Source organism: Lissotriton vulgaris, chromosome 5 (genome assembly GCF_964263255.1).
Source record: "Lissotriton vulgaris chromosome 5, aLisVul1.2, whole genome shotgun sequence".
Lineage (NCBI taxonomy): Eukaryota > Metazoa > Chordata > Amphibia > Caudata > Salamandridae > Lissotriton > Lissotriton vulgaris.
This window is the reverse complement of record NC_141693.1, coordinates 956177033-956192614: the sequence shown is the minus strand read 5'-3', so window position 1 is coordinate 956192614 and position 15582 is coordinate 956177033.

Genomic DNA, 15582 nt, shown 5'->3' with positions numbered 1-15582 from the left:
TTCAAGAGAGCATCTCATGAGTCAGTAAGAAGAACTCTGCAATAGCCTGTTTGGTTCTGAACTTGGATGGCTCTTGTCAACGGTAGTCTTTGAATCTCAATCCTATTCAACCACCTCCCATGCTAGGTATGTGCCCTTGGTAGAACCATGTTCTAAGATGTACGTCAGCCATTCTATGTGAGATACCACAAATGTAATCTGAATTGAATTATTTTGCCTAGTCAGTTCCTCATTACAAGTTAGCCAGACTTGGCAGTGGAGATATTGGAGAGCTGTGTTGTGTTGACGTGTTGTACATTTTTCACCAAAATACAGAATGACCTCTTGTACCTGCATATACCAGGTGATTTCTGTACATATTTTCAAACTTTCACCAAAATAAAGCACCTTTTCACCAGCTTTGAGCTTAGGGACAGTGCATGTGACACTACCAGTAGAGATTGGGCTATGGGTTGAGAATGTAGTAGTTCAAGGCACTCTTGTGCCATTACGAGGGAATATTATATTCTCCCTTTAACTATTGCAGATGGAGATTGGGCAATGCTGCTCTTCTCAGCCCTGTTCTGTAGCAATTCTCTCAGACCTAGGGATTGATTTACCAAATTGTCACACAGCGCTGTAGCCAAGAATGCTGCACTGCATCAGAATGAAGGAGCAGGAGAGCACCATATCTACAGATAGATGCCTCTCTCCTCCCCTCTCACTAGCACCAGCGCACAATCAGGTAGCCGTGCGACACACATACACCTTTACACCACAGTGCAAATGCATCTGCGTGAGCCTTACATAGATTTTGTACTGGAATGGTACCCTTCCAGTACAAAATACTATGCTTTGGCTAACTTTAAAACTTTTCCTACACTGTATGCATGCTGTACAGTGCAGCACACATGCAAAGTCATAAAATAAAGGAGAAAAAGAAGCATTTCTTCTTGATGGCGCCTATTTGAAATGGGTGTTATTTTTTATGCAAATCCCTGCTTTTCTTTTATAGTAGATAGGGGTTTCATCAAAAACAATGGGTAGTTGCATGAGAAATGCCTTTGCAACACCCAATCAACGCCCCCTTGGCACTAAGTAATACAAATCAGTGCTATGCATTGCTTTGCTTTGCTTCCAAATGAATGTGCACCACAAAACAAAGTTTGTGCTGAAAAGTAAATTGGGTAAAAAAAAGATTTTGAGTTGATTTGTGTCTTTTTTCTGGTACAACCACAGCGCACTATTTTAGTAAATATACTCCCTAGTGTCACTGAGCAAGGAATTATTTGAGTTTTAAGCTTTAATAATTGATAATTCCAGGTAATTTCAACTTGGTTGTTTCATTCAGAATTAACATGTGATGAAATAACGCAACTCCATTTTGAGGATCTCAGTGTCCGTGCTTTATATTTGGAATACATGCAGACCTGATGGATGTGTATAGGACACCTCTATCATATATCTTAGTAAACCATTGCACCTACGGAACATGCCTAACATCTCTGGTGGCTTACGTCATATTTTCATTTTCAATTGAAGCCTGCTGAGCTGTACAGAAAATGGTTTGATATGGAAGTCCTGCCTTTTCCAACCCATTAGGGTGGGTAGCTGAGTTCAGGACATCATGTACTGTGGTAGGAATCTGAGGATAGCAATGACTACACTAATGCAATAAAGCATGTATGTGTTGGTGGATTTACGGAATTTTATTAGATTGAGTGACATGCTTGATTTGCTTATGGGCAACACATAGAAATTTGCTGATTTTATTATCTGTTTGAAGAGAGCATCTTTAATGTCAAGAGAGTCAAATGAGGTGTTCAATTAATTTGATTTTGTATGGAAGAATACAACCCCTTAAGAAATTGTTTGGGTTGAATTTGTGAGATATTCTTAGAGTAATGTGAATTTTGTTTTTGTGGGTTCAGCATAAAACACACAAGGCTTCTGAATATTCTATGGGGCATATTATCATCAAACTGAGATAAACATCACAGAGCGTGCTTAGCGCTTTTTTTCCTTTCGCCTGCTATCGCTGGATTTCAGCGCCGAGGTACTGCATTATTATCAACACTTATCTCAGAGGCAATGCAAAATCCAGCGATCGCAGCGTAAACCAGCAATAGCGTGAGAAAACCAGCGCTATTTTCACTGCTTGCTAATAGGCAAGTGCGGACTCAGCCTGACAATCCACCTCCCATTGTGAATATAGCTTAGTCAAGTTTAAAGCAGGCGTTTAATTCCATCGATACCCACGGTAAGCGCAGCTTTTTTTATCGCTTGACACGCATTGATTATAGGGCGATGTTGTGTTGGCGACGGATTCCATGAGGAATAGGTGAGGAATGCCTATGTTGCATATCATTAGCCATAAATATCGCTGGCATGCAAAATAGAAAGAAAACGGTCGCTAACTCAAGGAAACTCGAGCTAAAGTGAAAAAAATTGCTGCTTTTTAGGCGCTATGTGCCGAAACAGCGGTGATATGTCTCTTGATAATATGCCCCTTTATCTCTTTGCAGGACTGGAAAATGCTTGTTATCAATGGATGACATTTCTGGGTAGAGGTGTGACTTGTCTCAAGCATTAAATAATGACAATACTTTTTCATTATGATTACTAACACTTCACTATACAGGTTGAAGAGCTTGGAGCTGGTATACATCGATGAGAATGAAGCAGATCATTCTGGTCTATTACTGTAGCAGGTCTTGAGTTTGCTTTTTCAATGCTGTTATCTTGGCGTCTATGATGGCTATATCGCAGTAAGGTAGTGCCTATCACAGAACTACATACTCGTTGAAAAAACGTATTTGTCTCTATTAGGGACATATGCTTACCCATGGACAAACTACTTACTCCTGCACATCACAACCTTTGGGGCTGCTTGTACCCCAATTTCACATTGATTACCGTTTCGTTTATGCCCTTGGCAGGTGTAAATCTATGACCATGTACAGGTTGGGAATACCCTATGCAATGGTGTTTGAATCTCTGAAAATGTTAAGGTTTATGAGTGTCCGCCAATTTTCAAGGACATGCTGCCCTGGTGCACCCACTGCCTACCAAGTTAAACAGATTTGCTCACACATAATATCACGTGATACTTTGCGAGTGTAAAATAATCTTTGTGACTACAAAATGTCAATTTGCAGAGATAAGCTGAGTCCTTCTCTCATGTGATTCGAGCATAGGTACAAAGATGACTGTGAATCCTTCTTCATCACCATCACATCTACGACCTTCATACAGCCCATGCATGTTTTCATGGTTCTTCCATGGTCATCTATATCAAAAGTCATGCACAGCTTAAAAAAGATCACACAAAGGAGTCATGTAAAAAAAAATGTAAATTGATACTTGTATAGCGCACTACTCACCCGCAAGGGTCTCAAGGCGCTTGTACGAATACCACTGTGGAACCCATCCTGGCTTTCCCTGTGAGGTGTCCACTCCTGGGCACCCCCAAGGTGGAGGCCAGGCATCCTTAGCGTTGTGGGGGCCGTTGTGGAGATTAAGCAAGCTATTGCCCAGAGTTGCAGAGTGGGACTCCATGATTGGAATAGGCACCGAGACGAGAATTATCAGGTCCGTGGAATTTTGAGCCCAAGACCCACCGAGGCGGGGAATTGAACCCTCTCGGGCTAGACTTCTGCATCAGGGTCTGCCGCTCTAATCATTGAGCCACACTTCTCCACTGTCCAATACGTGAAGCATATCCTATAATATAATATGAATGGTGGCTTCTGTGTAGCAGTCTTGGTTGAAGCATGGTTGATAGTCAGCAAGAAATATTTCTTCATCTATTCATCTCCCAAACCCGACATTAAATACCCCAGGACCAATAGGTTTCCATGGGAATGAGCAGGGAAAGCACGTATTGGACTAATTCGAAATTAATTGTGTGATTAAACAAAACATTAGCACGTGTTTCTGTGGTATTATAATATAATGGGAGACAAAGCTAGTAGTGACAAGTTACAAAAGTGAGTTTTACAGGAGGTACATGGCACAGAAGGTAAATTGTACACTACGAAAGTGTGCCATATTCATAGAAACTGTCATTTTCATGATGGAGCCAGAACAGGGTCAGAGATATTATGAAACAGATTATAAATAAAAAACACTGCACAACCTTTCCACAGTTAGAGAACCTAATTATTAAATAAAAGTAGGTGCCTGTATGAACGAGAAGGTCCAGTTTAAGCGCAGATGCCAATTTTAGCCAAGTATAAGTCAGAAACAGAACATGAGATGTATGCGAGGCTACACTGCCATTAATATAAATAACATAATCAATGCCAAAGGAATTATTAGGTAACATTTAATTAACATTAGGTTGAGACAATACATTGGGTCCTAAAAGGGAGCTCAATGTAGAGTGATATTCCAAACAGTGAGTATGTAAGTGTGGTGCACATGGTCTACAATCCGAAATTGCAATTCTAACAGGAGGATGTCTACTACAACAATATACGTAATACAATGTAATGAAACAATACCTAACTAATCCTAATATGTGTTGGTGCTGCTATCGAGATTATTGCCTTTGAGTAAAATGTGTACGTGCAACTTATTAGAAGAAGATGGAGTCAGTGGATAGGAGAAGTTACAAAGAACCCCATAACTACCCTGAGTCTGGTGATGTGATCAGGACAAGAGCAGAACAAACCCAGAAGGTTCTTGTAGTTAGTATGGCACCCAGTAGTGATAGGGCCAGGCAGAGAAGATAAGAAGCAGGGCGTGAGGTAGGTACCAGCCAAGCACAATCGCAGGTCTAAATGTCTTCCAACATAGGTTGCAGTATGTCAATAAAAAGTTATCAAAACTATTTCAGTTTTGTGTGCCAACCTCACAGAAGCAAACCTGGACACCATTCATTAAAATACCTCTTCACCAAGTTGAACAAACAATAGCGGACAACACACAATTTCATAAAGGATTGCATGAAAAATCTTCACAGTTCACTGTCGATATTCTGATAATTAGAGCTGACACTTCCCACATGCTAAGAAAGCTAAACTAAATTGTGGAAGACTTTAGAGTATGAATCCAAGTGTATCAAAGAAGCAAAGGCGACGCTGAGGTGATGGTTTCAACTCAAATTGTAGAGAGACTGGGCAATTAGCTTTTGGAGTGTGGGGATTTTTCAGATGCTAAATATGAGCAGGGTGAAAACTAGCTTTATAAAGCCATTAAAGCTTCTTTCTAGCATGCCCCACATAGATCCTTACTGAGCATCAATCAGTACTAAATGAATATCTTTGGAGCTCAAAATCCATCAAGATTTGAATAGGTTCAGCCACTATTTGTGAAAGCACTCTTACCATATCATTGAAAAATTGGAAAACAACAATGACGTTAGGTGCTAGAGGAGTCTATAAAACGCTCATAGAAGCTGCTAATATATGATGTTACCAACACCAACAATTACAACGCATGCCTTTACAATGCACTTTTTATATTACAACTACCATTACAATGCATGATTTTACAATGCATGCCATTACAACACATTTTTAGAAATAACCATTACAATGCATTCCATTACAACGCATACCATTACAACGCATAATACCTTTGGGGCAACAGTGGGGTAAGTGTTGGATAGTGTAGGAGTGAAAATTATTATTCCCACTCCAGTGAGTGCAACAGTAGGGTAAATGTTGGATAATGTAGGGGTAAAAATACTATCCCCATGTACCCCAAAACCCATACCCATCCTAAAACTAAAAAATCCCAATTTCTTACCTTATAAGGGCATGCTTTGTAATAGTATTAGTTGTAATGGCATGCGTTGTAGTGACATGCGTTGTAATGGCATGCGATGTAAAGGCAGCTGCATTGTAACAGGTAGTGTGTTGCAATGTCTGCGTTGTAATGGTTGTTTCCCAGAAGATGCTAAACTGATGTTGATTCAACAGGGACAGATTCAAAGAAGATGTTTTTGACGGAGTAATTATGTGATGTGTCATCCTACTTTCTGCAAACAGCCGGATGTGGAGAAATTGTCTCTCAGGACAAAACATGGGGCTGTAACTAGAAGATAGGCAAAATACTCCATGCTCAAAGGCAGCACAAAGAATAAATAAACATCAATGGAATGTAAACAGAAAGAACACTGGTTAGTGGTAACTATCACCATTTTAATGCATTTATGGTCTGTGAAAATGTATTAAAGAATAATGAAAGAACCAGCATATTCCAGTAGTCTTGTCCACACATAGCTTTATGTAGACAAACATGGACATATGATGATAATCATCTTACTGCACATTCTATATGTATGTCAGGGCAGGGCACTCAAAACTGTTCTTTAAGACAGAGCCTGAAAGAACTGGCGGATGAATAGAGTGATAGTTAAGAAAAACGGGGTGACCCTGTGTCCCTCAGAACCTGGGTAATTAGAAAAAGTAGTTCTGTCGGGTAGAGCCAGCGTAAGTTAAGGTTACAGTTAATGCAATCAAAAGGATAGGCTCTCAAACACACAATTCTTCAATGCAAGTGCTCTTAATGAATAAGACCTGAGATAGATGAGGTTTGGTTAAAGTGTTTATCAGAATTACTTAATTCAATGATAAGTATCACAATTGTTACAATGGCAGACTGTCTAGTGCAATCATGTAAAACTTAAGGGCGCCTATGGGTGACAGTTGTGCATGGTGATCAAGTGGTGAGCAATATATACAGTATAAACATATTTCTATATACAGGTGTTTTTTTAAAAAACAAGGCCAGAGGTTGATTGCAATCCAGGAGTTTCTATCTTCCCTAGTACAGAAACCCGATGTAGCTGGACCTAGATAAAGCGTCAACGTTTTGGCCCTGTAGTGCCCCAATTGGTGGTCACAGCGGGTCTTCCTCAAGAAATATGTTTACACTGTATATAATGCTCACGAATTGATCACCATGCCCAACTGTAACCTTAACTTATGCTTGCTCTACCCGACAGAACCACTTTTTCTTAAACGGATGAATGAGTGAGGCTGAGAGGAGGCTGAAAAAATTGAAGATACCATTGCATGAAAGAAAGTCTGTAGCAAATTACAATTTTAAAATGAGCAATAGAGGAAAACTGAGTTCAAGGTCTGGAAGCAGGATAACAAAGGTTGAAATGGATTCCTCAAACCTTTGAGCTTCAAGGAACATGAAGTATATCAAAGAAGAGATGGTATGTACTAAAAATTTAAAGCGCAAGTTCTACTGACTGTTCAAATTGCATAACAAATGCAGACACAGAATATGCGTGCTATCACTAGACAGGACACTAGTCATGAGAGTAGTGACCTGTAAATGTTTACTTCACAAGAGGTGTGTCCAGTACAACAAGGAGGAATGGAAGGAAGAGAGTCCATGAGGTGGAATATTCACTACTACCGAACCACACTTTGCATCAGCTCCAAAATATTTTGACATTATGTGGCATGAATTTATCTTTCTCAAATGGGATAGTATGCAAATCAAATTTGCAAGCACCAGTGCGGTAATGATGCACCTAATGTATGAAGTAGCCTTCATTACCTCCCCGTAAGTCTTCTTCGCCCCATGATTTACACAGTGAGCTGCAGCTTCGCAACAGAACCCTCCAAGGAATTTTATGCTCTAGACCTCCCATCCCTCCCTAACATTGCCGACATCCTTCCCCCTTTACCCAGTACAAGAGTAGGCACAATCCACCCCACTTCCTGTTTTATTTGATTTGCGCTGCAGATTCTCTGAGCGTGATATTCAGGTAAGTGGAACCAGGTCATGCCCAGGGTGGAGGCCATGCAAAGTGGGCTCTTGATTGCGCTGTTACCTTATGGTGGGCCTTTGATCTGAGGTTCAGCGGAGCAGGCTTTTTATTGGTGGTGGAGACCCTACTTCAGCGGGCTCATTCTTGCTGGTGGAGGCGTTCATCACGGCTGCTGTTCCACTTTGGCTATGCCCCTACGCCCACCTCCCTTTCATGGGGGCACTTCTGGGAGCCTGCTGCTTTTGTTTGCTGGGCTGCAGAGGGAGATCAGCTGCTTTGTAATGGCCCGGCTCTACTGTTGACATGACATGTTTCACACTCCGGCCATACCAGTGATTTGGCTGGGAATGTGTATGTGGTGTCCTGGTGCCAGCACGCACACTGCTGTTGGTGTGGGGTTCGCTTGGCAACTGGCAGGGTTTTCGGTAGTGTGGGTTTTTTTGTGAAACATGATGCACATCTTATTCCTTGGCACTGGGGGAGTTCCTTTTCCTCTCAGTGTGTGACAGGATGAAGCCTGGTGAGGGACCCTACATGGAGACAGGCCCTAGCGTGCAGGCTCCTATGGAGGTGCCCTCCTTGCCGGCCATCCAGCAGATTATTCCGGCTGCTGTGGCTGCAGCATTTAAGGAGCATAAGGGCCCCCTTCCCCTAAAAAGCAGTGCCTTTAGCCTTCCACCAGTGTGGAGGCTGATGAAGAGGGGAATGATCTCCGGGGCAGATATGTGCAGGGGAAGGAGCTGAAGGAGGTCCTGCAGCACATTAAGGATAACCCGGATTCTGCAGTACCTCTGGTTGAGGATGATGCAGATGATCTTTTCATGCAGTTCTAGGCTCTGCCTTTACACCCATCTATAAGGGAGGTGATTGGTGGTGAGTGGCAGAAGGTGGACACACAATCTTTCCCTCACTATCCCTCTAAACCCTATCACAGCCTCCATCGCAATATTGGAAGTGACTTTAAATTTGGACATGGCTTATCTACCCCGACGCGCACGCACCAGTGCTGTCTTTGGGTCCCGGTCTCAGGAGGAATCTGTGGTTCAATATATATATATATATATATATATATATATATATATATATATATATATATACATATATTCACTCAAAAAAAGTTTTAGGGGTGGTATAGTTTGCTGGACATTTCACTCATACAAAACCATTGAAATTGCTCCTATATAGTTAGTTGGACTAACTATATTTCGCGCACCCGCAATGCACTGCTGATGATGTCACATATTAGATCATTCATGACATGGTCAGTGACCTCACTGATGACATCTCAAATTACATCACTGAGTGAATTTGCAAGGTTTTCAAATGCTAATTCCTAACTATATAAGGCCTGAAACCTATGGTTTTTTAAGTGAATTTGCAAGGTTTTTTAAAGGCTAATTCCTAACTATATAAGGCCTGAAACCTATGGTTTTTTAAGTGAATTTGCAAGGTTTTTTAAATGCTAATTCCTAACTATATAAGGCCTGAAACCTATGGTTTTGTCAGTGAATTTGCAAGGTTTTTTAAATGCTAATTCCTAACTATATCAGGCGTGAAACCTATATTTTTTTTCAATAAATTTCAAAGGTTTTGTAAATGCTAATTCTATTAGCGGATAACGTTAATATATGTCATTATCCTTCTGGGACCACCTGAGCAGCCATCTTGTTTCTCAGGAGAAGTGAGGCACAAGAGAGCACAAAACAAGAGTGGAAAACGTGGAAAGGGGGGCAGGGTAGAGACCCCTTGACCCCCTAGCCCTTCTCAGGTTGTCCCAGAAGGATCCCCAAGGGCAAATGTTTTTTTTGTTTTTTTATAAAATCGCATAAGGCCTGAAACCTATGGTTTTTGAAGTGAATTTGCAAGGTTTTTTAAATGCTAATTCCTAATTGTATAAGGCCTGAAACCTATGGTTTTTTAAGTGAAATAGCAAGGTTTTTTAAATGCTAATTCCTAACTAAATATGGCCTGAGACCTATTTTTTTTCAAAAAACTTCAAAGGTTTTGTCAATGCAAATTCTATTAGCGAATAACGTTTTTATATGTTAATATCCTTCTGGTACCACCTGAGCAGCCATCTCATTTCTCAGTAGAACTGAGGCACAGGAGAGCACATAACAACAGTGGAAAATACAAAAGGGGGGCAGGGTAGAGACCCCCTGACCCCCTAGCCCTTCTCAGGTTGTCCCAGAAGGACCCCCAAGGGCAAAAAGAAAAAAAATATATATATATATTTTATGAAATCGCGGGGTGCACGGTAGGCGTACAGGTCCGCGTACGTACGCGTACCATTCGCGGACCTGTACGCGTACCGTGGGCGCACCCCGTGATTTTTTTTTTTATTTTTTTTTATTTTTGCCCTTGGGGGTCCTTCTGGAACCCCCTGAGAAGGGCTAGAGGGTTGGGGGGTCTCTACCCTGCCCCCTTTTCGTGTTTTACACTCTTGTTTTGGGCTCTCTTGTGCCTCAGTTCTCCTGAGAAACAAGATGGTGGCCAACTCTTCCTGGTTTGGAATGTTGATGGTCGACTGCCAGCCAATCAGGATCGCGCTCGCGCACGTAAGGGTTACACGCACGTACGCGTACGGTACGCGTACGGTGCGCGGACCCGTAAGCTCATATAGATATATATGTGTTAATTTTCATAAAAACCACTGGAGCAATTTTCACCAAACATAGCAAAGGCACATCTGCGTACCAGTCCCTACAATTTTGCCAAGTTTGGCGTAATTCCGTACAGCGGTTCGGGCTGTAGACTTGTCAGACCGTCCTATGGAAATTAACATGGGGAAACACGTTTTGGGTCCCCCTTTTTTCTCAGCCCCCACTTCACGAATCCCCCCAAAACTTTCAGGGAAGGAGCAGAGCGCAGCGAGACCATTTTAAGGAAAATTACAGGCAGATCCCTCTATCGTCGCCAAAGTTATTCCCAATAGAATGTTCGAATTTTCCTGTGGTAGCCGATCCTAACTATCTATACCTACAGGCTATCGCCAGTAGGCAACATATATCTCATTCCAACCCGCCTTTACTTCTTTCTGTGCGCGAACAGACAAGCGTGGACCCGGTCTTCGATTTCACAGGAGGCTGTGTTCGAGAAAGCAGCTGGTGGAAAGCGGCAGACACAGAAGCCTACAGTTTGTCAACTCACTTGGGAAATACTTTTACTTTATTTTCTGCATGTCTAACTAAACTCACATAAGGTTTTATCCCTGACACTACGAGGACCACAAGCCCATGGTGCAGGCCACGCCAACTGGGGCAGGTTACTTTAAATATTTGGTGCAGAGCTGGGCTCGATGTTGCAGAGAGCCATGCCGCTGATGAGGGGAACATTTGTTTCAGAAACGCGTCTGGAGGGCTCAATACCAGATGAATGTTAGCATGAACTGTCTGCCGCAAGCTGTTTTCAATAAAGAATTGAAAATCATCAAGTACCTGGGGCTCTCTCACAGGGGCTCACCTTTTTGTTGGATTTAATGCGGCTGGAGGAATCTATGACATAATATCGACAGACAGAATATAGACATACAAAAATATCGACACAAAAATATCGACATCAAAAATATCGAAGTTCTATCTACATAAAGGTAAGTACAAAAGTATCGAGAAAATAAATATTGTAGTTCAAAAATATCGAACTTCAAAATATCGTTTTTTTAAATGTATTAATCATAATGTAAAAATAATTTAAAAATACATATAATTTAACAAATTATAAATATAAACATTAAAACATATTTAAAAAATAATAAGTAATACATATACATTTAAAATAAATTTAAAACTCTACATATAAATTAATATATATACTTACTCCACATATTGCAACAGTAGGGAAAGCGTTGGATAGCGTAGGGCTAAAATTTACTATTCCCACTCCAGAGGGTGCAACAGTAGGGAAAGCGTTGGATAGCGTAGGGGTAAAAATTACTATTCCTACTCCAGAGGGTGCAACAGTAGGGAAAGCATTGGATAGCGTAGGGGTAAAAAGTACTACCTCCAATCCAGAGATTGCAACAGTAGGGAAAGCGTTGGATAGCGTAGGGGTAAAAATTACTATTCCCACTTCAGAGGGTGCAACAGTAGGGAAAGCGTTGGATAGCGTAGGGGTAAAAATTACTATTCCCACTGCAGAGGGTGCAACAGTAGGGAAAGCGTTGGATAGCGTAGGGGTAAAAATTAATATTCCCACTCCAAAGGGTGCAACAGTAGGGAAAGCGTTGGATAGCGTAGGGGTAAAAATGACTATTCCCACTCCAGAGGGTGCAACAGTAGGGAAAGCGTTGGATAGTGTAGGGGTAAAAATTGCTATTCCCACTCCAAAGGGTGCAACAGTAGGGAAAGCGTTGGATAGCATAGGGGTAAAAATTACTTCCCACACTACTCCCCCTTAACACACAACACACTACACATGCAAAAAAACACAATTAATATAAATATCAATTAATCAATTAATAACAATTAATATTATTACATGGATGTAATTATTAATTAACTAATTAACACATATTAATTACCAATTAATAATTGATTAACAAGATATTTACAAGCATAAACAATATTTATTAATAAATTATTTATAATTAATATTATGAAATAATAAAAAAACTAATTACCAATTAATTAATTAACATTTAATTAAATAAATAAATACAATCTCTTTAATAATTTAATTTAATAATGTCACACCCTATTTCCCAATAGATGGCGGGCGCCATCTTGGAGTGTCTCGACGCTCGAGGGGATGTGGGAGACGCCTATTTAAAGTCGTCCTCTCCCGCGCAGCGGGATCGCGCAGTGGGACGCCGTCTCTTAGCCGGAGTCGTGCCAGAGTCCTGCCCGTCTGCGCCCGTCAGCGTCCCGGAGGCGTACGAGGCGACGGGCAGTCCTGGGCAACTGTATTTCATATGTAGCTTGGGCATGTGAGCATTATGCTTCACTACTCGGGTTCGGAACTTCTTTCCTTGCAATACATCAATGGCTCCTGCCGTACGGTGTTTCCTGCTCGCCACAAGGGCAAGTATTGTTGCCCTGAGTGTGGCTGGCGCCCGCAGAAACATCTTGGCGGGGCGCCGCAGAAGGTGGCGGTTAGCGCTAAACATCTGGGCTTACTGCTCAATACTAGATCTCTGGGCCGGCATGCTCTGGACATATTTGATCTGCTGGACTCAGAAAAACCCTTGTTTCTGATGCTCACCGAGACGTGGCTCGGTGAGGCGTCCAACCCAGACATTGCTACTGCTCTCCCGCCCGAGTATAACATCTTCAGGCAGGACAGGCCGAAGGGGCGTGGAGGGGGGGTCGCACTAATAGTAAATAAAATAGCCACCTGTACCATCATCCCCTCGGACGCGATCAAGGATTGCGAATCCCTTGCCTTTGCCATTGTTCTTTCACCGCACCAATCGATGAAGGGTCTCCTAGTCTATCGGCCGCCAGGGCCCATGGGCTCTTTTTTTGAAGAGTTCCAGTCGGTGACTTCTTCTTTATTACTCACGTCAGAGCATTGTATTGTTGCCGGGGACTTTAACGTCCACATGGACGTGGAAACGGATGCTGATGCGATAAAAATGCTGGTGGTCACAGCCCCTCTGGGCCTGGTTCCATATCATATCGGACCGACCCATGAGAAGGGACATACTTTAGATTTGACCTTCTCTACGACCCCTATAGAGATGCTGGCTCCTAGCCAGGTTCTTTGGTCCGACCATAGGTTGGTGAAATTTTACTTCTCGGAAGTTAGGAAGCCTTCCGGCGCCCCCCGGCAGTCTTCCGTGGGATTCAGGGCACTTCACCGGATTACTCCGGAACTGCTGGCACAGGCTTGTGTGGACCACCCCTTCGTGTTAGCAGGGAACTTAGAGGAGGATGTGGAGCGACTGCAGGCCTGGTTCTCAGAGAGACTTAATGATCTGGCTCCTCTGAGACCCCTCCGCAAACCTGAAAAAGGTGCTTCTGCCCCTTGGTTTACGGAAGCATTGGCGGCCTCTCGGCACCAATGCAAGGTAGCGGAAAGAGCTTGGCGCGCAAATTACGACGCGACGGCGAAACTCGCCTACAGGTCTGTGGCGAAAGCTTACCATCGGAACATCCTCGCGGAGAAGAAGGCTTATTTCGCGAGAAAAATTGAAGCTGCCTCCAATTCCTGTAAGGAGCTTTTCGCCGTTGTGCGGGAGTTTACAACGTCTCGCGCAGTACCAACCCAGACTCCCCCTCCTGCGACTTGGGTCAGGGCGATTGCGGACTTTTTCACCTCTAAGATCCAGCGGATCCAGGACTCCTTCCATGTGCTGGAGCCTGAGATACCGGGTCGGGTGGAGAATACCGCTGCTACCCGACTTAACGCAGGTGTGGCCTTGGCAGCTTTCCCTCCTCTCTCGCTGACCGCCTCATTTGATCTGATGGCTGGGCTTAAATCAGGTTCCCCTCGGGATGCCTGTCCGGCAAAATTTTTGGCTAAAATGGCAGCTGTCATTAATCCCCTCGTGAACCCCCTGTTGAATTGTTCTCTTGCACAGGGTGTGGTTCCCCAGGCCTGGAAGCAGGCCATGATTATTCCCCTGCTTAAAAAGCCTGGCCTGGATGTGGAGGTGTTGGCGAATTATAGACCTATTTCGCTCCTGCCGGCTTTTGTGAAGGTCATTGAAAAGCAAGTCTATAAGGTGCTTGCCGATTACCTGGAGTCCCACGACCTACTGCACCCTACCCAGTCGGGTTTCCGCGCCAATCTTAGCACCGAAACAGCCCTCCTGGAAGTCTCGGAGGCGATTAAGGAGGTGCTGGATTCGGGCGGGAGAGCGATGCTGGTGATGCTAGATCTGTCGGCGGCCTTCGACACCGTCCCTCATGAGGGTCTTCTTGCAAGACTCTCAGAGGTTGGTCTCCGAGGGACAGTGCTCCAGTGGTTTCGATCTTTCCTGGCAGGCCGTCGACAAACGGTCTGGGCTTCTGCTTGCTCCGCCGAGATGTCGCCATTGGGTGTCGGAGTTCCTCAGGGCTCTGTCCTGAGTCCAACTCTATTTAACATCTTCATGACCCCTCTGGCGGCATTGGCGGAGTCTTTCGGGGCCCAGATCGTTTCTTATGCCGATGACACCCAGCTCCTCTTCACCTGTGAGAGGGGTGCGGACTTCGATGGAGGTAGGATCCAGGGTTGCCTTGAGGCTGTGTTTCTATGGTTCCATCACAACAGCCTCAAGTGCAACTCGGATAAATCCGAGGTCCTCTTTTTTGGGTGCAGTTCAGATCCGGACTGGAAAGTGTGGTGGCCTGAGAACATGTTTCCACCAGCAAGTTCGTCCCAGGTGGCTAAAAACCTTGGGATTAAGATCGATAATGGCCTCACACTACGTTCACAGGTAATCGGTCTCACTGGCACCTGCTTTGGCCTACTCCGGATGCTACGTAAGTTCCTTCCCCTGTTATCGGAGGAACATAGGAAGATCACGGTGCAGGCGATTATAGGCTCGAGAATTGACTATTCCAACGTCCTTTATCTCGGCTTGCCAGAATATCTGCTCCAACGGTTACAGGTTGTCCAGAATTCGGCAGCACGGGCCATTTTTGGACTATCTCGCCGTGCCAGAGCCTCGGGTCTTCTGGAGGCTCTGCACTGGCTCCCTGTCCGGAAGCGGATAATTTTTAAAACTCTTACTCTGGCACACAAAGCCTTGCACGCCTCCGGAGCAAAATACCTGCAGAAGAGGCTGGCCTTTTATTTGCCTGCCAGGTCGCTCAGGTCTGAAGCCCTGTTTCTTGCGGCGATTCCTCGTGTGAAGAGAGCCCGCATCGGAGGCCGCTCTTTTAAACTACTAGCGCCTCAGTTATGGAATAAACTGCCTGTGTCCCTGCGCAGCATTCCTA